Genomic DNA, 26,241 nt, shown 5'->3' with positions numbered 1-26,241 from the left:
CCTGGGGTGCCCTCCGTCTTCCAAGGGGCAGCCCCAGGCCCACCCAGGGATCTCTTCTTACCTATGTGACGTGGGCTCACTGCCCCTTCTCTGCCTCCCCAGTGGGTTTTGTCCAGCCCCTTTGGGCCCACAAGCATATCACTTTGTGGGGACATCTTTCTCCCAGCTCATGGCCAGAGGCCCGAGGACAGGCACACTCTCTGACTTGGGTGAGTGGACCTGAACACGCCTCCTAAATGCAGGCTGGAGGAGGGAGGACGGTCCACCCTGCACACACCCTGCCCCCTGGGAGTCTCACATTTTCTTTTCTTTCACAGAAATACACAGTTTTATAAGATAAATGACAAAAGGAGCCAGAGTCCTCCGGGGAACGCAGCCTGCCCTGCGGGCCGCTGTGACCCACCTCCCTGAGTGACGAGTGCTTGAATTGGAAGACAGAGAGCTCCTGGCGCCTCGGCGCGGCCCCGTGTCCATGGGTGCTCCCCGCCGGCCGGCCCTGCTGCTGTGCTCTGAAGCGCCGTTGAGTCGAGAGGCTGGAGGCAGCAGAGTCTGCCCGTGCCCTGTTCTTGGCCCCTCGCCAGGCCACGTGTCTGGGGACACAGGACGTTGGTATGTTGGAGGAATCTGCGTTTGGGGTTTGCCCAGGCATTGGGTAGCAGCATCTAAAGTCCACGTGCATTCCAGGGGGAGGACCAGGCCTCAGGAGCATTCCAGACGTTGGGCTCGGCTGTGTGCTGCAGGTGCGGGCAGCAGAGTCCCTGGTGTGGCACCCGTGTGCCCAGCTTCTGGTCCTGGCCTGGTGCTGTGAGGCCAGAATGGGCCCTTCAGGAGTCCAGGACCTCCCTTCCCGTGTGCAAACCGCCACGGACACAGCTTCCTGCAGGCAGGGCAGGGCCAGGCTTGCCAGGGCACATGCTCTCTGCTGACCCAGAGCAGTATACAGAGGCCAGCTGCTGGTGTCCACGGGGCACACCTCAGAGCCCGGGTGGGCCCCGGGCCTGGGCCGAGTCACTGACCCTGCTCCCTGAACTCCTATCCCAAAGGCTCTTGTGATTCCAGAGGCCACCCTGCACGCGTCCCTACGTGAGGCCTCCACCTCCATCTGCTTCCCACACAGCCGGGCGGGACAGCCCACAGCCATCTCTGGACTGCTTGGGTGACAGCATCGCTGTGCCTGATCTTGTGCTTGGGCCCTGAGTCTGTTTCCCCCAAGGGCAAGCACGGCACTTCGCAAACAGAAGGAGCCAAGGGCCACTCAGAGGCTGCGGTTAGTGAAGGACACAGACCCAATTGCATGTGCTGGCCAGGTGGTGTCGTGGGACCTCTGTGTTCCTAACTGGAGCTCGCCTGTACGCCCTGGCCGCTGGAGCAGCCATCGGTACAGGAAAGTGCGCTCCAGGCGCCCCCAGTGCTGCCGACCACTGCGGCTTGACCCTGTCCACTGGGCTGTTTCCAAGGTCCTAGTTCAGGGCTGCTGGCTTCCCGTTTGATCTGGCGGCCTTCGGCCAGCTGGGAAACATTCAAGGTTGATGGGCAGAGCTCTCTCCACGGAGGGTGAAGGAGCACGTGCTTTACGACCTCTCGTGTCCTGGGGCACCTAACACCCTGCCTGCCTGACAACAGGCCGTCCCGGGCTTCCGGAAGGAATAAAGAAACACTGTTGGGGTTGGACTGTCCCCAAACTGTCAGCTTGGAGCTGGGCAGGCGGAATACCTCCAAGGCAGCTTCACATTCAGCAAGAATTTCTTTCAAGAGTCTTCTAGTCTCCTGGGAATGCTATCCGCGAACAGTAACCTGCCAGGATCAAATTGCAAGGCAGAAGTCAACCTAGCAGGGTGAATAGAGTTCTCAAAGTTTTATTTAGTAACCTCCCTTTACAAAGCTATTTTTTTCCCTAAGTGAGAAACAAAACCAGAATTCTACCTGGGAGTTAAACCTAAGCAAACAGTGGTGAGCAGAGTGGATTACGGCGGCTGTAACCTGAGCTAGGCCCAACCCTGAGCAAATGGTGCGCCAGCCAAGTTTGTCTTTGATGCCCTCTCCCCTTGGCTGGCTCCACCTGCGCCTGATCACACTGCCCTCAGCCATCTCCGTGAACTTCAAAGCTGGGGCTCCATCTAGAGACCAGCTCCACCTAGACAGAGGTTGGGGTGGAGCTTCCCAACGGGCCCAAATTAGTAGCTCATAGACTTAACATGAATTTCTTCTCATTGCTGCTTGACTTTGAACTCAGTATCTCAGTTTTCTCTTTGTCCCTGGCTTTGAACTTCAGTGCCTAGGTGCCAGAATTATCTGACTGGGCCCCGATACCTGCCAGAGGGCCTCCCGAATTCCAAACACTCTCCTCTGGACTCTGCTCTGACCCTCCTCTGCCTGGCCGCCCGGGGGTAGACGTCTGGTGCTGGACGTGTGTGAGAAGCTGCTGAATGCCCTTGTGCATGTGGACTCTTCCTCTGGTCTAGGATGAAGTCCAGGACAGTGGGGAGACATGGGGCCAGACCTGCCCTTGGCCCACTGGTCTGGACTTGCCCCTCCTTGCTTCACTGCAGGAGGAGAATAGCCCTGACATTTCAGGACCCCTGGGCTTCCTCCCTCACCTCCCCGTACTTTCATTTTCCCCACCAACCTCTGCGTCTGAGTAATAAATCCATCTGCCTCGTTAATACCGCATGCGTGATTGTGCGTACTTCCCAAGTAGTAGGTGCATTTCAGAGGTGGCCCCTAAGCACCCAGAGCTCATTTTCATAAGGATTGAAGGACCCCAAAGAGTCCTGGTGGCTTTCAGTTCTTTCCAAACGCCTACTTTCTGTATGAGATTCAATCTCAGACGTGTATACAAATGAGGGTTTAGAAACTCACGCTGGGGACTTTAATCACCAAAATAAGAAAAACAAACACCGCTGCAGCTTATAAATGGAATAAAATCACAGCCACATAGATTTTCCGCTGGTAACCCAAGGAACCTCGACCTGACAGCTCAGATGTAGCCAGCATCACAGAACCCTGTGCTGGGCCTGGTCCCATCTACTCGGTGTGGAAGTGCTCAGGGTCAGTCTGTGGCAATAGGCCAGAGCAGGCCAGGCGCTGCAGGTTTCTGTGGGATCCCTGTGCTCCTAAGTGGGCAGAAGGGGCTGCGTGGGGCGAGCAGCTGCTGGGACCTGTTCCCATTCCAGACGCTGCTTCTCCTGAGAGCTCTTCTCTCCAGACACTCGGCCACCAGAGTGAGGTCCACACCAGGAGGAGGTCTCACTCTGTCCACGGCAGCACCCTGGAGCCTAGAGTCACGCCGGCCCTAAGGATGTGCTGGTGAAATGACCAGACCCTGGGTCCAACTGGCTCTGTCAAAAGCTCTGATTTTTTCCAACTCTCCAAAGACTGTCCTGGGCTCGAGGTTTCAGCTCAGATTTCCTCTGTGAAACCATCTTTCTGGAATATTCCCTACCCGTGTGTTCCCGTTGTGTCTACTGCTGTGAGAATGGGGTAGACCTCATGTCTCCAACCAGAATGAGCCCTGAGGTGCCACTGTGGGGTCCTGCTCATTCCTGGCCCAGGAACAGGAGAGGAAGGGGCTTTCCTTTGGGTCCAGTGGAGCAGGCACGAAGCCAAGCAGGAAGCTGGCCATGGTGGTGGGACTCAGGGGGCAAGGAGAGTGGGGACTTGTGGGCACAAGGCACACCAGGCTGCGCTGGCAGCTGCTGGCAGCATTTGGGCTCTTGGCAAAAAGTACTACAAGCCAAAAAGAGAAAGGCATGACTTCAGGAGCAGATCTGGCCCTCTGGGAGCCCCGAGGGGCGGGCAGGGCTCTGAGGAGGGCACAGCCAGGCTGGAGATGGACATGGAGGGAGGTGGCCACCTGCACTGTGGGACGGGGACCTGGTCTGGCGAGCCAGCCAGATCGTTATATTAATAAGCTTTTGATTCTCCTATTTCTTAATATTGTAATTTCAATCTTAATGACTTCAGCCACAATCTCTTTCATAGTAATTAAGAGCTCTTGAAAGTCACGGAGCTTAGATTAAAATCTTGGAGCAACACAAGCATTCTGTGCAGTGTCATCTGCACATTGTCCTTGTTCCCAGGATTATCACACTGGATGATCAGTGGCTCTGTGGGCCCAGGTCCCCTGTCCTGCGCCTCTTGTGGCCCTGGAGCCCCAGCATGGCCCCCTGAGACTCACGGCCTCGGCAGCCCCTGTCCTCACTGAGGAGATGATGGCTCGGGAAGGGCTGCAGTCTTGCTGACGTCATGATCCGTGCTGTGGCCGGCTCCCTTCGACCCTGGGCCAGAGCGTGACCCCATGTCCACCCAAGCTCTCCACTCTGGGATAGCACCCTTTCCGTTTAGATACCCCCTCCTCTTTCCCTCCGGGGTCTCTGCGGATGCCGCCTTTCCCACAGACCTATTGCATTTATTCACAGGGACCTGGGGGGTGCTGCGGTGAGTACCGCGGGCTGTTATTCTCAGCCCTTTGGGTGGAGCACGGCCTTCTCCACGGCGGGGACACACTTTGGAGTCCCTGTTGAGTCTGCTCCACCAGAGCCTGCCACGGCTTGGCAGGGACCTGCCTGAAGTAAACCCTGAGTTTTACCTGTGAACAAGAAGACAGTCATTCAAACCAAGTCATGCAAAAGATGGTGCACGGGACAGGGCTGTCCTCTGTGGAAGGCAGGGCCGGCCTCCCTGCCATCTCAGGCCCATGGCCTCTTCCCGTCTCACCCTGCCCGCGCCCTGGGGGTGCAGGGCTGTTGGGCAGCTCCCTCTCCTTCCCTCACCGCCCTGCAGCTCCTCTAACTCTCCATTTCTCGCACGGCTCCAGGCTCAGCCTTCACTGCCAACTGCAGGTGTGGTTTTGTGACATGGAAATACACATCCATTAAGAAGAGGATCGAGAGCATCCAGCCATTTAGGCTAATAATACCCTGCACTTAGGCACCTTGCGAGTCATCCTCAGCTTGTGAGGTCTCCTGCTCCTGCACTGAAGTCCCGGGCAGGAGTGCATCTTGGTGGCTTGGCTGCAGGAGCAGGACGTTAGAGGCCTTCAGATTTGCCAAAGGCTAGGTGAGAAAGGAAGGTTCTAGATGTGAGCTTCTTCCATCCAGCAATGCCACCTTCCTGGCCGCCTGCTGGGCTACTGTCAAAGCCCCTTCCCAACCATGGTCCAGCCCTAGCTCACCCACTGGGACGGGCAGCTCAGCTCTGACTGACATCACCCCCTGCTGGAGGACGAGGTGGACCTGCGGGCTTCCCCACGGGAGGTCTGTGGGGCCACTGGGCTAGGTGTCCTTGTGCTCCAGGTGGAGGCACGTGACCTGTGAGCACCTCTCCCATGTGAAGCACCTGGAGGGGCCACCCACGCTTCTGACCACCCCACTCCGTGGTGGAGCACTCTGTCCCAGGGCAGGGCAGTGCAGAGAGGGAGGCCCTGGAGACCAGGTGCACCTCGCGGGCTTCCACTCTCTTCTCCTTTCCGGGCAGGTGGTTCACTCCTCAGATCAGCCTTGCAAACTTCCATCCAGACTCGGGACTGTGTGATGACTGCTACTGCACTCTTGTGGCAGGGGACACATGACGTGTTTTCGATGTCACCCACATACACACGATGCAGAAACCCTTAAACCTCACCACTGCACCCAGCTGGCGATGGTGCCTGTAACCTCAGGCCAGCCGCTTTCGTACTTTCTGAGGGGTTGACAGGGTTTTGAAGCTGTGATCATGACTAGTAATTTAACTACCCTGATTGACAAGCTCCAAGAGTGCTCAGTGTCCCTAAACGAATTTTTAAAGTATTTGGCTGGATCTAGAAGGGACCGCCCCACACCACGTGCCGCTCACTCGATTACAGAGCACCTTAATGGGACCCAAGTGCACCAGATCACAGTGTTTATTTGGTAATTGTGGGCCATTAGAAAGATGGATTTGTTTTAAGCCTGAGCCCATAAATGTTTTGCCGCCTTCTTTGGCCACCCCCTTGGTAACAGAACCGCGACTCAGAGGAACTGATAGCGGAGTTACAGTTGGGCCGTAAGGAGGCCCAGCGTTGCTGTTTTGGTTGGTTTTCATCTTGAGGGGAAGGTGCATGACAGTGGGCCAGAGACCCCGCTGGCTCGAAGCTCGGCATCAGCTTGCTCTGTGAGCTTGGGGAAGCTGCGGAACCTCCCTGAGGCTGGGGCTCCTCATCTGTAGAAGGGAGACGACAGTATGACCCCCGAGGGGCTGCGGGGGCCACAGGGTCCCTCGTATAATGGCGTTTGGGGGACCTGGCGCAGCACTGTGGGAGGGCCTGTCTGCCCACGCACCTGCCAGGGAGGGGACCCTGAGGGAGAACCTTGTCACAAAGCCCTCCTCCTCTTTGTTCGCCACGTGTGGCTCCCTCCTGTGCTCACGCCTTCAGACCCACAGATTAGTGATTCCGAGATGAGCTTCCGGAGCTCCCGTCACAGACGAGGGAGGCCTCAGCAGCCTGGACAGGGGCAGTCACTAGGAAACCCTGCTCCGCTCTCCCTGAAATCCCTCATGAGTGAGGGCGTCCTTCTAGCCTACATCCCCACGGGGGACCAGGACATGGGTGAAACAGAAACTCCAAAATCATGAGAAGAAAAAATGTTCTTGAAAAAGAGCCTGACTTTTTTAAAGCATTGAATTTACTGTCATGAAACACTCAGAACTCCTTGAAGTTCTTTTCATCCATTTTATGAAGCAATAGTGTTTCCGGTCTTTGATACGGGGAACAGCAATCTTCCTGGAGCTTCCGGCCCCCAGCTCGGCCTTGTGTTCCAGTCACACTTGGAAACGCAGTTGAGTGACGCTGTCTCCAGATGCAGAATTCACGGCACAGGGGTGGCAGCGATTACGTGATCAGCTTTACCCTGACCACAGGTGAGATGTCGGCTAGCAGAGGCATCACATCCCAGGGCTGCAGGGAAGGAACGTGCCCCAGGGCCCGGGTGGCCGTCTTGCTCCCGTTCCCAGAGAGCAGGAGGAGAGGAGGACGTTCTGCACACACGTGGCAAGTTTAAGTGAGGACAAGTGTAGGGTGAGCAAGAAAACGGTGGCGCTTCACTCTGCACATTAATGGTATGCTTCCTAGAATGACAAGAAGTTGTAGAACTAAAAAAAAATCAGTGGCCTGAGTTTGAGTTCATTCTTGCCTTCAAAAATGGTACCATCTGTTGCTAAGTCCACAAATAACACCCCCTGAGACATAAGGAGGGCTGCAGCGCTGGGAAAGGCAGGGGCCATTCATGTTCATATGGCTGAAAGGCTACCAGCACTTCAGTGGTGGTGCATCTGTGGGAAACAGAACATGGGGCGGCGAGACCTTTCCTTGACGGTGGATTATGATTCAGTGTTCAGTGAGGCCAGTCAGTGACAGATACTAACGACGGCCGCGATGCTAACTCGCTGGGTCATCTGCCCACATTCCCGAGGGAACGAGGTAAAGTGGGGACACTCCCTCCCGCCCTCATCACCTTAGTCCCTCTGGCAACAGGCCCCTTCTGCAGTCTCGGACCAAGGCCCACATCAGGAGGACCCAATACAGAGCTGGGGTGCAGCCCTGGGGAGTGATCCATCAAGATGCACACTGTTGACTCTGGGGTCTCACTGCCCCATTCAGATCCCTCCACCAGGCAGGAAGCCTGGGGTCCCTCGGCTTTGGGAGGGCATCCCCCGTCTCTGGGAGTGGCCTCTCTTTGTTCCTCACTTGGAGGCTGTGCATGTTTCTCAGGGCTCAGGGGCCAGTCTTCCACCTCTGCTCCAGCCCACGTGTGGTGCCTGGGTGGCTCTGTGAACTGCTCGGCCACCCCAGGTCCCAGATCTTCCCCCATAAGTGGTTGTGGTGGCTTTTACCTACATTTCTCTGCTGTTTAACAGCTGGATGTGTGCACAACTTTTCCAACTCCTGAGAGCTCCTGAGAATCAGGGGTTTGGGCATGAGCTTTTCAGGGACACATGCAAACCTGGTCCTCAAAAACTCATGCCCCTCGCACAATGCAAAATACATTTAGTCCATTTCAAGAGTCCTATAGGCTTATCAGTTAAGGAATGTCCAAAATTCCAAGTCCAAAGTCTCCTCTGTGACCCAAGCCAAACTCTGTGAGCACCTCTAAAAATCAAAAGCAAATTACACATATCCAATCAACAGAGCAAACATTTCCATCACAAAAGGGAGGAAGAGGGGCACAGAGGTATGGGGCCAAAGGAGGCCTGAAACCCAGCTGGACACCAGGTCCCCAGCTCTGCCTGGAACTCGGCCCAGCATCTAGGAACATGGCAGGAGTGTGCTCTGCAGGTGGCTTGGGCAGTCTGGCCCCTTGGCCTTGCTGTTGTAGTCATGTGGTCCCTTTAACCTTGCTCACTCTGCACCAGCTGCTTTTCTCAGCAGGGAGTTCATAGCACTGGCTTCTCTGAATTCCTGGGTCCCCAGTTCAGCTTTTGCTCCACTTTCCCAGGGTCATGCATCACCTTCTTGGGGCATCCTAAATGAATTCTGACCCTGCTACATTTCACCGACTCCTTAGACCTTCCTTTGAAATCTCTGTGAAGGCTCCATGACCCTTGACCTCAGCATCCTGCATTCCTGCAGAACCAGCACCATGTCAATGATGTCAGGGTCTGCTGCCAGCTTGTGCAGTACCTGGTCCTCTTGGATCATGGCTGCAGTGTCCTCTAAGTTCCTGGGCAGCAGCACAGTCAAACGACTTCGTAGGCCCCCATGTGCATCAGAATCCCCCAGGATCTCTTTCCCTTTTATACCCTTGATCCTGGAGTGGCTGTGCTCTTGCAAATTCCCAAGTAATCCCCAAGCCATCTTTTCTATTGTCTCTGTGCAAAGCACTTAGTAACTCTTAAGTGGCTGTAACCCTTTCAGCCAGCACACCTCCCTTGGCCACAGTTTTATAGGTAATTTTATGATGAACTTGCAAGTTTTTAAAACTCTTCAGCTCTGCTTTCTGCTCCTGATTCTCACAGTCAATCGGTGTAGAAACTTCCAGCAAAATTCATGCCACTGACTGAATGCTATGAAATTTTCTCTGCCAGATTTTTTTTTAAGTTTGTCACCTTTAAATTCAGCCTCACACAGTTTCAGGACATGGGAAAATGTAGACAAGTTCTTTTACAGAATATAACATGAGTGGCCTCTTGTCCAATTCTCAGCAGAGTCCTCGTTTCCATATTGAGACCACCTGAGCACAGTCCGCCTTCCTCTTGGCCTTCTGGTCTTTTGAACTCCCACTAGAAACACCCATTAAACTGTGCTTACAAAATTTTAAACCTTCGCCATTCTTCATCTCCAAGCTGCTCCAGACTCCTCCTGCAAACCATTTCCAAAGGCTCTAACCCACAGGTTCAGGTTACTCAACAGTGACCCCACTCCTGGTACCAGTTTCTGTGTTAGTCGGCTTTTGTGTTGCTGCTGCTGTGACTGAAATGCCTGTCCAGAACAACTTAGAGGAGGGAAAGTTTATTTTTGCCTCAGAGTTTCACAGGTTCAGTCCATGGTGGGCCGAATCCATTGCTTTGGGCCCAAGGTGAGGCAGAGCCTCACAGCAGAAGGGTGTGGTAGAGGGAGGCTGCTGCCCACATGGTGGCCAGAAAGCAGGGGAGGGTCGGAAGGGTCTCAGGGAAGATGCACCCTTCCAGGACACGCCCTAGGGACCCTCCTCCTCCAGTCACACCCCACCTGCTACACTTACCACCCATTCTAACTAGAACGGACTGATTAGGCTGCAACTCTCATAATCTAATCATTTTGCCTCTGAATATTCTTGCATTAACCCAGGAGCCGTTAGAGGGCACCTCATAGCCAACCCACAGCACTGCCTTGAAGTGGACTTGTGGCTTGCCTCAGGGCATTGGGTCCAGAGTGGCAAGTTTCAAACAGCAGCATTCCACTTTGGAGACAAGTCAGGAATAGCTGTTGTAATGGGCAACGCGGGATGTTCCAATAAAAGTATTTCAAACTGCAGGAAACCTGAGCAGGAGCTAGCTGGTTCCAATTTCCTCATGGTGAATGGATGGGTGGCTAACAATCTGTGAATAATGTTAAGTGACTCTATGGAGGGTGGGCAGACACGGAGAGATCAGGCCTGTCATGCAGTTTGCCAGATGTGGTTGACTCGTTGACTCATAACCTCCGAAAGAAAGGAAGATTGGGTACCTTTGAAGAGGACACCGTAATCCTGTCACCAGAATAAGTACAATCTTGACCTTAGCTTTTCCAGTGTGGCTAGGGGATGTGCCCCATGGGGCCTGTGTACTCCCGGGAGAGGAATGCTCTGATTTGGGGATAGTTTGAACCAGCTTTGAATTGGTGCTAGTGGCTGGGGACCATAAAAGCCACTGTGACTCAGTATCAACGAGGAGGCACAGGCCCTGGGCGATGGGCGGAGTTTTGATCCCACTTTATCTCACAGGTCAGGGTCATGGCTGTGGCTGTGGTGGCGCTGGCCTTGCTGGCTGGGTCCAGAGGGTGGCGGTGCTCCCAAGGCTCTGGGGAGCCCTCCTGGAGCCCTGTAGCAGTGCCTGTGGAGCTCCCTCCGTGTCTCTTCAGCCTCAGGATGGACAGTTCCTTCACTGACAAGTCCTGGGGTTTCTGCTCTCCCCTGTGTGCTTCTCAGCCATGCCTGTGACTTCTAACTTGTCCCCAAACTAAATCTCCTTCATGTGAAATACCTGGTGAGGCTTCTGTTTCCCGGGTGACCTCTGACTCAGAAAGTCCACCACTGTCAGATGTCCTGAGTTCCCCTAGTGACTGTAGAAATGCAAATCAGAACCACATGACATGGACTGGGCCACTCATACCAGGTGAGCAGAGAGTGGACCAGCCTGCGCTGTTGGAGGAAGGGCAGCAGGGCACAGGGAAGGCCGGGCAGGAGGGCAGCAGGGCAGCAGGGCAGGAGGGCACCAGGGCAGGGAGGGAAGAGAGGGCAGGAGAGCAGGGAGGGCAGCGGGCAGCAGGGCAGGAGGGCACCAGGGCAGGGAGGGCAGCAGGGCAGGGAGGGCAGCAGGGCAGGCTGGGCAGCAGGGCAGGGAGGGCAGCAGGGCAGGGAGGGCAGCAGGGCAGGAGGGCACCAGGGCAGGGAGGGCAGCAGGGCAGGAGGGCAGCAGGGCAGGCTGGGCAGCAGGGCAGGGAGGGCAGCAGGGCAGCAGGGCAGGCTGGGCAGCAGGGCAGGGAGGGCAGCAGGGCAGCAGGGCAGGCTGGGCAGCAGGGCAGGGAGGGCAGCAGGGCAGCAGGGCAGGAGGGCAGCAGGGCAGTGGGGCAGCAGGGCAGGGAGGGCAGCAGGGCAGGGAGGGCAGGGAGGGGGGCAGGGCAGCAGGCACCCGTGCTGGAACGCCGTCTGGAATTCTGCAGGGAAATCAGTACCCGCCTGCTGCACCCCACGAGGTGCCGCTGCGGTGCTGGCCAACCCCGGGAGACTCTGGCAGGTTCAGGGGCTCCCCATCTGCTCTGGCTTTGGGACTGTGCTGGGCCTTGGAGGTGACCTGGAGGCTCACCAGAGGGGAGGGGCTGAGAGGGTCAAAAGTGGCAGTGAAGGGACACTCCAGGGTAGGCTGTCCAGGTCTGAAAGACATGATATGAAATGATTGATCTAAAGTTCACTGCCACTTACGTCAATTTATGACATGCTCCCATAGGGCACAGGGGCTCTGGTTGAGTCCCCTGGTTACTGTTTCCCCTAGTGACACATCTCTTGCTATTTAAATACCCAACCTCCATAGATTTCATTCCTTTCAATGCAATGCTTTCCACTTCATGCCTTCCCGCCCCCCTCTGTACTGGGGATTGAGCCCAGGGACACTTAACCACTGAGCCACATCCCCAGCCCATTTTATTTTGAAGCCGACTAAGTGTCTTAGGGCCTTGCTAAGTTGCTGAGGCTTTGAACTTGGGACTTCCTGCCTCAGCCTCCCGAGCCACTGGGATTACAGGCATGTGACACCACACCCAGCCCTAAAACAAAATTGAAAAATCTTTAGCTACTTTCTACATCCATTACTATGGGTGGAGTTCCTGGGTGTTCCTCTGAGACAGGCTGTGTAGCTCAGGTGCTGCGGGGCTGGGTGAGGGTCTGCCAGTGCACACCATGCTCATCCTCCTGGTGGTGACTGCTCCTGACACCGGGGCTACAGCTACTTTAAGAAGTTGGTTTGGAATTTTGGGTTAAAAGTTTCCTTTGAAAATAATGGGACATAGACTCTCAACTAGCATTTTTATGATTTTAAAAAACATATGACTGATGTTAAACAGTGGTACTTATAATGACAAGAAAAATATGTACGATCACGTTAAAGTGGGTTTCCGTGGAAGAGGGATCAGGAGTGGGTTTGGGATAGAGTAAGACATAGAACAAAGAGGGCTTGCTTGCCCAGATTACAATGACGGTGGACTATGGTTTCTCAGCTGTCTGCCATTCAGGTTATGAAGAAAAAGAACAAGTGCCGCTACCTCCACCACCACCACCCCATCACCACCTCCACCATACCCTGCCACCATCTTACCCCTACCTCCCACGCAGCACCACCAGGCCTGCCACCAGCCTCTTCTCCACCAGCACCTCCTCCACCTCCTCCATCTCCACCTCCTCCACTTCCTCCACCTCCTCCATCTCCACCTCCTCCACCTCCTCCACCTCCTCCATCTCCACCTCCTCCACCTCCTCCATCTCCACCTCCTCCACCTCCTCCTCCACCTCCTCCTCCACCTCCTCCACCTCCTCCACCTCCTCCTCCACCTCAGCCACCTCCTTCACCTTCTCCTTCACCTCCTCCACCCACTTCGCCACCTCCTCCACCTCTACCTCTTCTACCTCCATCTCCACCTTCTCCATCTCCACTTCCTCTACTTCCTCCATCTCCACCTCCTCCTCCACCTCCACCACCTCCTTCACCTTCTCCTCCACCCCCTTCTCCACCTCCTCCATCTCTACCCCTTCCACCTCCACCTCCTCCATCTCCACCTCTTCCACCTCCTCCATCTCCACCTCCTCTACCTCCTCCATCTCCACCCCCTCCACCTCCCCCTCTTCCACCTCTACCTCTTCCACCTCCATCTCTTCCACCTCCACCTCTTCCACCTCTTTCTCCACCTCCTCCATCTCTACCTTCACCACCTCTTCTACCTCTCCTCCACCTCCTCCTTCACCTCTTCCTCCTCCACCTCCTTCTCTGCCTCCTCCACCTCCTCCTTCACCTCTTCCACATCCACTTCCTCCACCTCCTCCATTTATACCTCCTTCACCTCCACCTCTTATACCTCCTTCTCCACCTCCTCCATCTCCAACTTTTCCATCTCCACCTTCACCTTCTCCTCCACTTCCTCCTCCACCTCTTCCATCTCCTCCTCCACCTCTTCCATCTCTTCCATCTCCATCTCCACCTCTTCCACCTCCACCTCCTCCACCTCCACCTCCTCCACCTCCACCTCCTCCACCTCCACCTCTTCCACCTCCACCTCCTCCACCTCTTTTCCACCTCCTCCACCTCCTCCATCTCCACCTCCTCCACCTCCTCCACCTCCACCTCCTCCGCCTCCTCCACCTCCACCTCCTCCACCTCCTTCTCCACTTCCTTCTCCACCTCTTCCACCTACTTCTCCACCTCTTCCACCTCCTTCTCCACCTCTTCCACCTCTTCCACCTCATTCTCCACCTCCTCCATCTTCACCTCCTCCACCTCCACCTCCTCCACCTCATTCTCCACCTCCTCCATCTTCACCTCCTCCACCTCCACCTCCTCCACTTCCACTTCCTCCACCTCCTTCTCCATCTCCTCCACCTCCACCTCCTCCATCTCCACCTCCTCTACCTCTACCTCCACCTCCTCCACCTCCACTTCCTCCACCTCCAGCGCTTTCTCCACCTCCTTCACCTTAACTTCCACCTCCTCTTCCACTTCTTTTACCTCCTTCTCCACCTCATCCATATCCTCCTCCTTCATCTCCATCTCCTTCACTTCCACCTCCTCCACCTCCACCTCTTCCACCTCCTTCTCTTCTACCTCCTTCTCTTCTACCTCCTTCTTCACCTCCTCCATCTCTACCTCCTCCTCCACCTCCTCCACCTTTACCTCTTCCACCTCCTTCTCCACCTCCTCCATCTCAACCTTCACATCCTCCTCCACCTCTTTCTCCATCTCCTCCACCTCCTACATCTCCTCTTCCACCTCCTTCTCCACCTCCTCCACCTCCTCCTCCACCTGCTCCATCTCCTCCACCTCCTCCATCTCCTCTTCTACCTCCTTCTCCACCTCCTGCACCTCCTCCTGCACCTCCTCCTCTACCTGCTCCACCTCCTCCACCTCCATCTCCTCCTCCATCTCCTGTTCTACCTCCTCCACCTCTTCCTCCACCTGCTCCATCTTTTCCACCTCCTCTACCTCCTCCTCCTCCTCCTCCTCCTCCATGTCCTCCTCAACCTGCTCCATCTTCTCCTCCACTTCCTCTTCCACCTGCTCCATCTTCTCCCCCACCTTCTTCTCCACTTGATCCACATCCTCCATCTCCTCCTCCTCCTCCACCTCCTCCTCCATGTTTTCCACCTCCTCCTCCACCTTGTCTACCTCCTCCTCTACCTCCTCCACCACCTGCTCCACTTCTTTCTTTGCCTGTTCCACTTCCTCCTGCACCTCTTCCTCTTCCTCCTCCTCCTCCTCCTCCTCTTTCATCTGCTCTACTTCCTCCTCCACCTCCACCACCTCTTCCTCTACCTCCTCTTCTACCTCCTCCATCACATGTTCCACTTCCTCCTCCACCTCTTCCTCCTCTTCCTCCTGCACCTCCACCTCCTCCACCTCCTCCACATCTAATATGTCCTCCTCCACCTCTACTATCACCTGCACTTCTACCTCTGTGGTCACCATTATCATGCCACCATCAAATCCGTGCCCAATGTCTTTCACCATCACCCTGTCACCACCACCTCCACCACCATCACAATAACAGAACTCAGCCCCATGAAATATAGACCAAAGCAGAGGCCAGCAAAGACTTAATAACATGCTGCTCTTAGGGATAGATGGTGACACCTGCCGCCAGTGGGTGAGACCCTATTAGAACCAATGTACCATCAATAGCACCCAGAGGATGGAGGGCGAGTTAGAGAATCAGGCCCTGGGGGCTATTCGCCTGACAGACAGGAGAAGTTCTGTGGCTCCACCGGGCTCCATGGTGGCGGTGGCTTACCAGGAATAGATGGGCAGACTGAGGGGGTGATTGGTGTCATGGTCTGAACCTATTTATGCCAACCTGTGGCCTGCCAAGATACGGGCTCATTTTGACATTCCGCACACAAAGACCAGCGTCAGTTTCCCCCCATCTTAGTGTCTTGCAGGGGAGGCCCCTCTGTGATAGGAGCTCAGCTGAGGACCTCATTCCAGCCCGTGCCGGGAGCCATGCCATCGTCCCTCTGCGTGACAGTTTACACCATGCTGCTTAGGTGGAGACTCCGCCCCGTAATCCCCCTCTATCCTCACTGCCTCCACCCTGTGAACGTCTGAAGGGTCTGTCTTGTCTTCTCTCAGTCTGTGATCAGCAGAGCTGTGCACACGAGGCTCCCTAATCTCGCTTCCTAAATCAACCCTTGAAACCAGCCCCTTAATACTGCAGTACTCTCTTCTCTGAACCTCTTCCAAATTGTCTTTCTTGTATCGAGCGGCCTGGCCCATAGAGCTGAAAGCAGCCTCCTGGGGGCACGTTAATACCCTGGCCCTGCCTCCCAAATCCATCTTCTTCCCCACTCCCGTTCGTATGGGTAGATGCACAGAGCCCCGCTCAGGTCAGCTTCCAATCCCGCTAGAGACTAATGTGCGGATCAGGAGGAGAGGAAAGTTCAGGGGTGCCCAGGGCTTCTCCAGGCAGAGTTTGAGCTTAGCGTCCTTCTTTCTGCTGCCTGCTGATGACTGGACTCTGTACTGTCCCAGGAGCTGGCACACAGTCCCGAGAGAGTAACTGGAACGGCGGGGGCAATCCGACTGCACCGGTGTCTCAGCTGTGGCCGGCAGGAGCGGAGGTCCCTGCCGGGTCCTGAGCTCCTGTTCCTGCTGCCTGTACCTCCCAGCCACTCACCAGCGTCAACACAGCCTGGGCATTTTGGCTCGTCTGCCCCGGGGGCAACTTGAACTTTTTTCTGTTCATACATCTGTTCTCATGTGCTCTTCCTAAAATAATTCCTGTAATACCCTGATGGACACATTCCCGGGCGGACAACCTTTCCTCGCGCTCTAATTTGTCCTCTTGTTGAAGGCTCTCTGCAAGCCGTCATGGACATGACTTATTTATGTGTTATAAATGCTAGCAAAGCTACCAAGCAAGCTTTTAGGACAGTCTGTCGTGCTTCATTCTGATGACTTCTAATGTACAACTGGTGCTAGTTTCCAGCCTGAAAATATCTGACTGCTGAAGTCTGCCTCTCACAGGGAGGGCTGTGGTGTGGGAGAGCACAGGAAGACGGGCCAGCCTTGCCCAGCTGCACTGTTGAACACTGCACAAGCCAGCCCCCAATGCCAGTGGTTGCTCCTGGGGCCTGCAGTACACAGGAGGCATCTTGATGTGCAGAGGTCCCAGCAGGAGCAGAAGCCTTCCCAACTGCAAGGTGGAGAGTTGGTGGGACCTGCAGCTCAGAACAGCCCTTGTCTATAGACGCTCCCAGTAGCGTTTGAGGTCGTTTCCGACCCAGCACCGTGCGCCTGTTGGGCGGCCTTCCTGCATGTCTGTGCCAGCGTATCCTGCACCAGCCCAAGCCTTGTTTCTCTTGCTCCTTTGGCTCTGAGTGTCCTTCCTGCCCACTCAGCATGGCCCCCTCCTCTGAGACTCTGCCCCACTCTGGAGGGACTGCGTCCTCTGTGCCCCAATCCTCAGGGCCGCACGGACGCCTTGCCCTGTGTGTGATAGTGAATCGAGTGCTTCTCTCTTGCCCAGGGGGTAGTGAGTGCTCAGTGTAAGAGGCTCTCTTTCCTTTTCCCAGGGCTGGACCTGGGCTGGGCCGCTGCCGGTGCTTGGGAATGTTTGTTGAGTGACTGTCTGAGGAGTGTTTGACGCTCTTCACACTCTACTCCCGTATTTCCCCGCAGACTTACGGTTGACCAAGAAGGGTCTGTTGATGAAACATGAAGTTCCTACAATGTCTTCATCCTGTGAAATGAAACCCCATTCTTCTTGCCCCCCAGGAGTTTGGACAGATAAATTCTCTCCACACAGAAGCCAGTGCCCTTGGTCAGGGGTACTCAGTTGACCTCCTCAGGAGTGTGCACGGGGAGGCCCATTGTGAGATACAGGAAACGCGTCTCCATGGCTTCCCATGCTGAGAGAGGGGACGCGTGGTGGCTGACTGGCCTCCTCCACCCGGACGACGTGTCTGCACAGTGGTGAAGTCACAGATCTCAAGACGAGAGCATCCCAGGTGGGACAGGTAGGCACTAAGCCCAGGGCCACAGAGACGGCGGGGCCGTATGGGGGTATGTGACAATAAGGCAGGGCCCGGGTAGCTGTCCACACCCAGGAATGCCGGGATGGCCATCAGCACCAGCAGAGCAGGCTGGTGAAGTGGACTCTCCCTGAGAGCCTGCAGAAGGGGCACCCTGGCCTCAGGCCTCCACCTGCACAGCGGGGACAGAGGACGCTGCTGCTGTTTTGAGCCCCTGGGCTCACGGCCACTGGTCATAGCAGCCTAGGAGACAAACTCAGGGGGCTCCATGGCAGGCCAGGGAGGTAGGAGCCTGGGCCTTCCTGAGTGGCCTCAACTCACCTGAGCACTTAGCTCAGCACCCAGGGTGCCACCCAAGCCCTGAGCAGGAGGGACATGGCAGCCCGGGTGCCTGGTTTGTGTGGTGGCTGTTGTGATCTGATCCTAGGCCGAGAGAGTCTCTGACACACCTCCCTGGTGGCATGCGCCCGAGCTGCCTCTCCAGGACACATGGTGTGGAATCCGTCTCCTCCTTCCCTCCGGCGTGGCCTGACCCTTGACCTATGTAAGAGGCCATATCCCAGGTCCCTGTCCTCTAACTTTGGTGAAGACTAAAGAATCCCAGGTGCCCAGAGATAAAAGCAGCTTCTGCCTTCAAACTGCCAAGGTCCTGTGACCTGCTGGGCACTCTGGGTGTCTGTGAAGGCTGCGGTCCCTCCTGGCGGTCACAGCGCAGCTCTGACAGGTTCTCACTGCAGCCCCTTCCTCTTACAGTGGGCAGTGTGACAAGGACGGCAGTGGGCCCCACACTCACAGGGTCTTCACTTGGGAGGCGACCGGATCTGCGTGGCCTAAGGCCAGGCTCTTTCCCGCCACGGCGCTTGGTCCTGTGTGGTTCCAGCTTGGGTCACTTTGGAATCAGTCCAGCTGTCATGGCTGACCTGGACAGCAGAACATACCTTCTCGGCAGCACTGCCAGGCCCAGGGGGCGTGTGTGTCTGTGTGCGAGCACACCCAGGTGTTGGGACACCAGGCCTAGTGGCGAGTTGTGTTCCTGTGAAGGGAGACGTTTCCCATCTCAGCTGAGGTCAGAGGGCAGACCCGTGCCTGATCCTCTCCAGCCTGGGGGAGCCAGTGGACCTTGGTCCTGGGTGGGTTTTGAGATCACCGTTTCCCTGTTTCACTGAGGACAGGCTGAGTGGGCCGAGCGCTAGGACGGCTGTTTCCCGCAGGCACCGTTTCTCCCAGCCCAGTACAGCAAGCACTTGGGGCGGGTGGCTGGGGAAGGGGGGTAATCGCAGAGAAATGCTTTTGAGTTTTGGAACATAAAGCAAAATTGGAAATACGTGATTGAGAGGCAGCTCAAGTCCTGGGGCTGGTGGAGCAAGGACCCGGAGGAGCAGGCCAGCGAGGGGATGATGCCAGCGGCAGAGCCGTGGCCTCTGGGCAGGCCGTGCTCGAGTGCAGTCTGGCCCAGGGACGGGAGGCAGTTTGGGTGGGAGAGGGATGTGAGGGGCCACGGCAGGATCGGGCTGGGGGAACCCGCAGCACCGTGGCTGAGCACCCGGCCGTCAGGCAGGAGGCGCCCAGGGGAGATGGGAGTGGCACCGCGGGAGCATGGGCCGGGCCCTGTGTGTGGGTCAGGGTTCTGCGCAGCTGTGCTGTTTGGTTCCAGGAGCCAACGGGCGCAGGGTCTTCACTTTCTAGGCATTTTCACAGCAACATCCTCAGAGTGCAACTCCAGAGACAGTGAGTTTCGACTCCAGCACCCGCCTGCGAGGCAGGCAGGCCAGGGGCCTCCGCGGGGCGTCCGGGTCCTTTCCTTTACCTCCATCCAGGACCAGAGCTCAGGCGGGTCATCTCCCCTTTCTCACAAGAAAGTGGGGAAAAAAGGACAAATAACTCAGGGGCCCTGAGCTCTGGCGCCCGCCCGGCTGCTCGTGACCACGGCTCACAGGTGACTGCTGAGAACTTGGTCAGAGGGAGAGAGACGCTCCCGAGCCATCTTAGACATGAGATCATCTTTCCTGTGTGCAATTTAATGATCTCTTTCATTTGAGGCAGTTGTAAAAGCCAGTAATTATAGTGATTCCTAATATCCCCGTGCCAAATTGTCCACCGGGGCCCTGGAGTGAGTGGGCGGAGCTGACTGGCCACGCGGGACAAGCACTGCAGATAGGATGTGTTAGCGCCATTGCGTAAGCAGTCAGGTAGCCAGGAACCCTGTCAGCAGCTTCCCGGCTCTCCTGTCTTGTTTGCTCAGTGTTGGGTTCCTCACCCTGGAAAATAAAAGCGTGCGCTGAGCAGCCGGGAGCAGCTTCGCCTGTGAACACCTCGGGGCGTTCTGGAAGGTGCTGCGGCAGGAGGCGAGAATCAGAGGTTTCTCCCTGCAGCCAGCCCGGCCGCGTCTCTGCCCCTGCTCTGGAGATGCTAAGCAGGTAATTAACAAATCATAAGGCACAGGTGTGCCAGGTGAAGTTTGGTAAATTGCTTTTGATCTAAATTGAGATGCTTTGGGGATTTAACTTCTTAGACAAAAAGGGCATAAATAAATAATCAAGATTTTAAGGCTGGAACTTGCAAGCAAACTCTAAAACGTCTTAATGCACTGGAGGAGGTAAGCGGGAGACGGGCGGGGCAGCCCCGTTGTTGGTGCACTGGGGCAGCTCAAGCGCAGCTGGGCAAATGTCCCATGTGTTTGGAAACCGAGCCTCTCCTGGGGAGCGTGAGTGTGTCTCCAGTTCCACTTTACATCCTGAAGTAGAAAGGGAAGAGCAGGGGGCGCCCTGGGGCCAGTCATGTTCCCGGGCCTGGGTGTCCAGGAGCGTGGTTTGTCCATGGCAGGGCAGAAGCAACGTGGCGTTCTTCGAGGGTGCCCAGCTCTGACTGGTGTCCTGCGACCACACCCCTCATGGAACAAGGCACAAAACCTCAGCTTCTGGCAGTGGAGCCCCTTCCTGTGTCCTTCCTGAAGTCCACCTGGCAGGTGGGCTGGAGCTCAGCCCCAGGCTGCCCGTGAGGCTGTGCCGTCCTGGTGAGGGACTTCCCGGACTCCACCCTGAGCCCTTTGCCTTTGGTCTGGGAGGGGCTGGGCTTTGGTCTCCAGCCCCTTCCCTGCCGTCGTGGATTTGTGGGCCTGAGGTTCTCCCTGAGTCAGTGGGTTTTGGCCCCCCCCAGACCTGGGCTGCCACAGCCTCACACTGTGAACCGCTCTGCCCCTGGTGGGTCCCGCTCTGCACACAGATCCCCGCACTCACAACCGCCCTCCGTGGCGGACTTACCAAGGCTGGGCCAACCATGCAGGAGAGTCTGACTCCCAGCTTTTATGATGGTTTCCTAGTGTCATGGTTGAGATGTGGGTGTCCCCCCAAAGCTCACGTGTGAGGCAGTGCAAGGAAGCTCAGAGGTGGTTGGGTCCTGAGCCTTGACCTAACCAGTGTGTTGGTCCAGTGGAATGCATTTCCTGGGTGGTGATGTGGGTGGGGTACGGCTGGAGGGGGTGGGCCACAATGGGTGTGGCTCTGGGGCTTATGTTTTGTCCTGTTGAGCAGAGCTCTCTCTCTCTGCTTGCTGGTCATCGTGTCCTGAGCTGCCTTCCTCCTCCACACTTTTCTGCCACCATGCTCTGCTTCACCTCAGCCCCCTAGCAACGGAGCTGGTCATCTATGGACTGAGACCTCTGACACTTTTCCTCCTCTAGAATTGCTCGTCAGGTCTCTTGGTCACAGTGGCAAGAAAGCACTTAGCATGAGTTAGCAAGCCCACAGCCCTTGGAAGGAATCCGTCCCTTGTATTTGGTGGGCAGCAAATGTGCACGTCTGTGGTTTTTACTGTTTGTGTCAGTTTCTCACGGTCCCTTCAGCAGGAAGAGGAGCCATGCTAGGCCCAGGAGGTACAGCGTGGGTGAGAGCTGGTCCCTGCAAGTGAGAAGGACGCGAGTGAGATCACGGGCCAGCAGGCAGCGGCCATCTGCGGCAGGCCTCTGTGGGGTGAAGCGTGAGCCCCCCACAGCGTGCGGAGGGGCTGGGGCTGGAAGGAGCTTCGCCGAGGAGCCCTCTCCAGGAGAACAGGATGAAGCCAGCCAAGGGCACTGAGGGACGGGGACAGTGTGCAAAGGCCCGGGTGCGGCACTGCTGAGAGGGACAGGACAGAGGGAGTGGGTCACAGAGCCTGGGGACCATGGTGCAGGTGGGCAGAGGCTTGTGGAGAAGCAGGGAGGGGCTGAGAGCCAACCTGGAGGCCATGGGGGGTGCTGTGCCATGGGCAGGGGAGTGCCCCGCGGGGAATGGCGGTGAGCACGAGGGTCCTTCCTGGGTCCACAGGGCTGCTGGGTAGGGAGGAGGAGTGTCCCAAGGGCATGTCCTGTGTGGGTGGTGGTGTGTCCCGTGGAGCCTCCACACTGGGACCTGTCATCCCAGCTCTGAGTCTGTGGACATGGCATGGAGCAGGCAGCTGGACACAGCTGGAAGGGAGACCACCCAGGCTGGACGTGGGTTTGGGAGGCACCAGCGGCACCTCCTCCTGGGCATGCCCTGGACCTCAGTCTTAAGGTTGGCAAGGATCTTAAAAAATGAAAGAATCAGGTAGAAATGTGATGGAATGGGCCTGTGGTCACCCAGCTGGTGTCAGGTTAGAAGAAGAGGCCACGTGGGAGTCCAGGTGTGGGACGTCTCCCTGCACTGGGGAGTGGGGACCCGGGACTTCATCAAGTGGCTTCCTCTGTCCTTCCTTCCTTGTGGGCTGGCAGGGCGGGCCAGGGAGGAGGGTGACCCAATGTCTGCACGATTAGCTGCCATGGCCCAATCACTGCCAAGTGACCCCCAAATAATAGTGCTTGAAGACACGGGCATCTTAGTGAGCCAGATTTTCTTTCTTCGCTTTTTTCCCTCCCAGGATGTGTGCACCTGGGGAAGGAGAGAGCTTCACCTCAGCTTGGCTGGAGCCACAGTGGTACTCTGCCATGGGGGAGTCCACTGTCCTCTCTCCTGTCCCCCTCCTGCCGTCCATCATTCAACGTGGACTTGCAGATGGCTGAGGACTTAGCATCTTCCCCTCTCCAGCTGCCCGGAACTGTTGGCAGCCTGGCTGGTGCTTGGTGGTGCGAATCCCAGGCCCACTCTTCTGTCCAGTTGTCTGCCCTGCTCCTCTGGCCACAGCCAGCAGGTGTAGGCACAGGAGTCCCTCGGAGCCCCGTGAGGTGGGCCAGGAGGCCAGGCCTGGGAGGACCAGAGAAGGGAGCCAGTGCTGTGCCAGCAGCAGGATCCTCAGGACCCATGAGGCAAATCGAGTAAGAAATGCAGAGCTCAGGGCCTGGCTGAGGCTTCCAGGTGCTTCCCTGACCCGGCAGGACAGCCCGGGGCCCTTCCTGGGCTGCTCAGAGGTGAGAGGAAGCAGGAGCCACATCCGGCCACACCGGCTCCTCCCTCTGGACTCTCAGGAGGTGTCCCCACAGAACTGCCTGGGGGCCTGCTCTGCCTCACTCTGGACAAGCGCCTCCCCACCAGGAAGGGTTTGGGCACGAGTCTGGCACATCCCAGGTGGAGCCCCCTCCCACAGAGCCCTTCCTGAGGGGCCGGGCACGCCCCTCCTGGCTGTAGGGCTCCACGCCTGCCCTCGGATGGGCGCCTGTCTGCTGCCTGGCTTCCTGCTGAGCTGTGTCAGGTCACCATTCCTCTGCCCATCGCTCCCCGGCACCCAACTGCTTAATGTGCAAAGGAACTTTTCAGCAATTCTTCAAAGAATCTTCGTGCAAAGCAGCTAAGCCCTCCTGTTCGCCCTACCCCTTCTCCCATCCGTTTTATAGTAGCTATCGTAGAGTTGACAAAGGCAGGAGCACTGACGTTGACTTCCAAGCAGATGCTGTGTCCACTGGGCCAGGATGAAGCCACAGCTTCCCCAGCGGGGTGCTGCAGCAGGTCCCTGAGGGCTTCTCTTCCTCCGGGTGCCTCCGGCCTCCACCCTGGCTCTCAGAGGCCCACCAAGGTCACATCCCCGGCTGCACACCGTCACATACCTTATTTATTTCCCATTTTAGGACACTCTGCTGACTCCTGTTTGGTCTGGGAGCTTCAGCACCACACCTGCATTTATGTGTCTCTAACAGACAGAATTAAACAGGGTCAGTCCTCCCGAAACCCAGTAGAAGAGTCACGTCACCTCGACGTGCTAAGCAGGCCCTCTGCTCGCGCTCTCCCAGGGCCGGCTGCTCCTCCCTTCCTGTACCCCCAGACGGCAGGCTCTTTTGTCTGATCATTACCTGGGCAAATTTGCCTTATGATAGAAAAACTGATCATGTAGTTGGTCCCCATCCAGATGTCCTCAGGACAAGAGGCTCATTTCATCTCCTGTTTCCCAAATGAAGCTTTAAATCTAATTAGATCTTGAAAGAAAATAGCTGGGACATGGCTTCTGAAAGTAAAGGGCTTCTCGTTGGAAGAGTGTTCTTGTTTGTTTATGTTTTGAGGCTCGCAGCGAGGGGGATGTTCGCTGGGCTGCAGGGTGTCCCTGACGGGGTCCTTGGGGCAGAGCACTGGAGCAGGTCACGAGCCTCTCTAGACCAGGAGTCCAGCTGTTCGACACTCAGCAGTGTGAGGGCACCGTGCAGCCCGCCATGACCTTTCCTGGAGCAGAGACCCAGGGAACACTTGGGAATAAGTGAATTCACGCTCATCCATCACCTGGTCGCCCCAGAGCAGCTGTTTTATTAAGGATGAGCTTTTTCATGTTAGTTTGGAATGGGAGGCTTGAAGGGAGAAGACCTGAATATTTTTAACTATTTCAATGTCTTGAGAAGAGACAAGTCTGCTACAGAATGAGGGTCCAGAGATCACCGGCCTTCTTGCTGACTCTGGCAAGTGCAGCCCCTTGACCTTGGATCAGAACTGTGAAATGAAAAAAAACTTCTTTCTTTTATAAAGCAGTCTGCCTCAGGTGTTTTCTTGTAGTAACACAATAGGGACGTTTAACACAAGTTCCCGATTAAGAGGCCCACAGTGAACCTTAGGCTGGATTTGTGGCTTAGTCACACACCTTTGAAATCAGCTGTCTGCCTAAGCATTTTTTCATAAATGTATATCATAACCAGAAAGGTAGATTTCCACCATATTCATGTTGTAGTAAGGAAGTCAGGGGCCTCCGCAGGCTCGCGAGGTGGACGGCCACACGGAAGCAGCAATCCTGGACACGGCTCCCAGGCAGCACTGTCTGCGGCCCTGGCTCCCAGTTCAAGGTCGGGAGAATGCGATAGATAAATGGTGAGTTCCCATCCCACAGTAAAAGCGCTAACCCTGGAATGTCTAGGAGGAGAGCTTCCTGTTCCGTGGGAATTCTGTCCGTGCTGCGGTTCTTTTGGATTCTCCGTCACGTGGTGAGACCAAGACGCGAGCCTGTGGACCCGCTCTGGGGGGATTTGTAAATATCTGTGAGACTCGAATTGAAGATCAAAAATAAAACTGAGCCCGGCTCTCAGGTTTCCTCTGAGCCCCTGCCTTGGGGACAGCACAGTAATTAGGACAGAGGGATATCGAGATTATGCCTCAAACAAACTGGGGCAGAGCTTCTTTAGCTCTACCGACTATTTTTATCTCAGAGGCCAAAACACGAATCTCAGTACTGAGCTTAATTCGGCTTCCGCATAATGTCGGAAAGTCAGTGGCGGAAGACCTTGGCTCTGGGGCCACCAGGACCCACCAGAGGGGCGGCTGGGGCTGGCCCTGCTCCCTGGGGAAGGGCAATGGTCTTGGTCAGGCCCAGGCCCAGCCCAAGGGTTCCTTACCCCGGGGGCTGGTCTTCTACTCCGGTGAGTTAAAGGGCTGGCCTGGCGCAGTGGACAGCACGGGCCCAGGTGCTCAGGCCCCGGCTGGCACTCCGGGCTCTGCTGTGTCCACTGTGACTCCGGGGGCCTCTGTCTGTCTCACCTGTAGGAGCCCCTCCTGAGGGCTCATGGGAGAAGGGCCGGCCCGCCGCCTTGGTTCTGGATCTTGCCAGCAGAACCTCCCTGCAGAGGGGGAGATGGACTCGACGGGCAGCCTCCCTCAGGGACACTGAGTCGTGTTTTTCAGGGAGGCAGCCACCAGGTCTGGGCATCTGCCTGTGAGTTACAGGGGTTTCACTGATTTCAGAAAACCCAATCAAGCAGAGTAAGGACAGAATCAAAGAAGTAAACTTGAGTATTTTCCCTTCTTTAATGCAACATTTTTGTTAATAAAGGGGCAACTATATTACAACTCTTACAAGTTTTGAAATGAAGTGACTTAGATGTCCCTTTGAGTCCAGTTTCCTCATCTTGAAGACGGGGTAAGCCCTACATCTGTCCCCAGGCTGCTGTGAGGTCGGCTGTGATTGGACACCCTCACCTGATCAGACCTCACCCTGAGGAGTGCAGGACCGGCCACTGTTGGTATTCACGGTGTCGATGAACTGAGCGGACAGTCTCTGTCCCCATCTGTCAGGCTGCTGTCACAGAGTGCCACTGACCGGGCAACTCTGAATGGGCACAAGCATATTTGGCTCACAGCTCTGGAGGCTGGAAAGCCCAAGTTCAGGGTCTGTGTCCTGCTGTGTCCACCCATGGCAGAAAGAGAGGGGGCTGCAGGTACCAAGAGCTCACTCCTGTGAGGGGGCAGGGGTCCCCCAGATGCTGGAGCCTGGGGCCCTCACCTCCTGCAGGGCCACCTCCTCACCACTGGGTGGGGTCAGGTTTCCAGCATAGACTCTGGGGACACATTCAGACCCCTGCCGTCTCTCAATGAACTCCCTGTCAATCGTCTTTGAAAGACTGCGACGGTGGCTGGTTCTGAAGGGGGCTGAGGTGGAGAAGCTCTCCGATGGAGTTTGGGTGTCA

The 26,241-nt window shown here is 56.3% G+C and overlaps 1 pseudogene across 1 annotated transcript in view; it reads right to left on the bottom strand.

Annotated features, from left to right (window-relative positions):
- The window catches only part of LOC308643525 (oxysterol-binding protein-related protein 9-like), a 48,464-nt pseudogene extending 35,541 nt beyond the window's left edge, over positions 1 to 12,923 (bottom strand). Inside the window, exon 1 of the transcript in view lies at positions 12,778 to 12,923. The product of the transcript in view is annotated as an oxysterol-binding protein-related protein 9-like (transcript). The remainder of the gene's footprint in view (positions 1 to 12,777) is intronic.
- Between the last annotated feature and the right edge of the window lie 13,318 nt (positions 12,924 to 26,241).

This window comes from Spermophilus citellus (assembly GCF_964194105.1).
Source record: "Spermophilus citellus genome assembly, chromosome: 3".
Taxonomy (NCBI): Eukaryota; Metazoa; Chordata; class Mammalia; order Rodentia; family Sciuridae; genus Spermophilus; species Spermophilus citellus.
The sequence above is the reverse complement of the archived record's forward strand: the minus strand, read 5'-3'. Positions and strand labels throughout refer to the sequence as shown.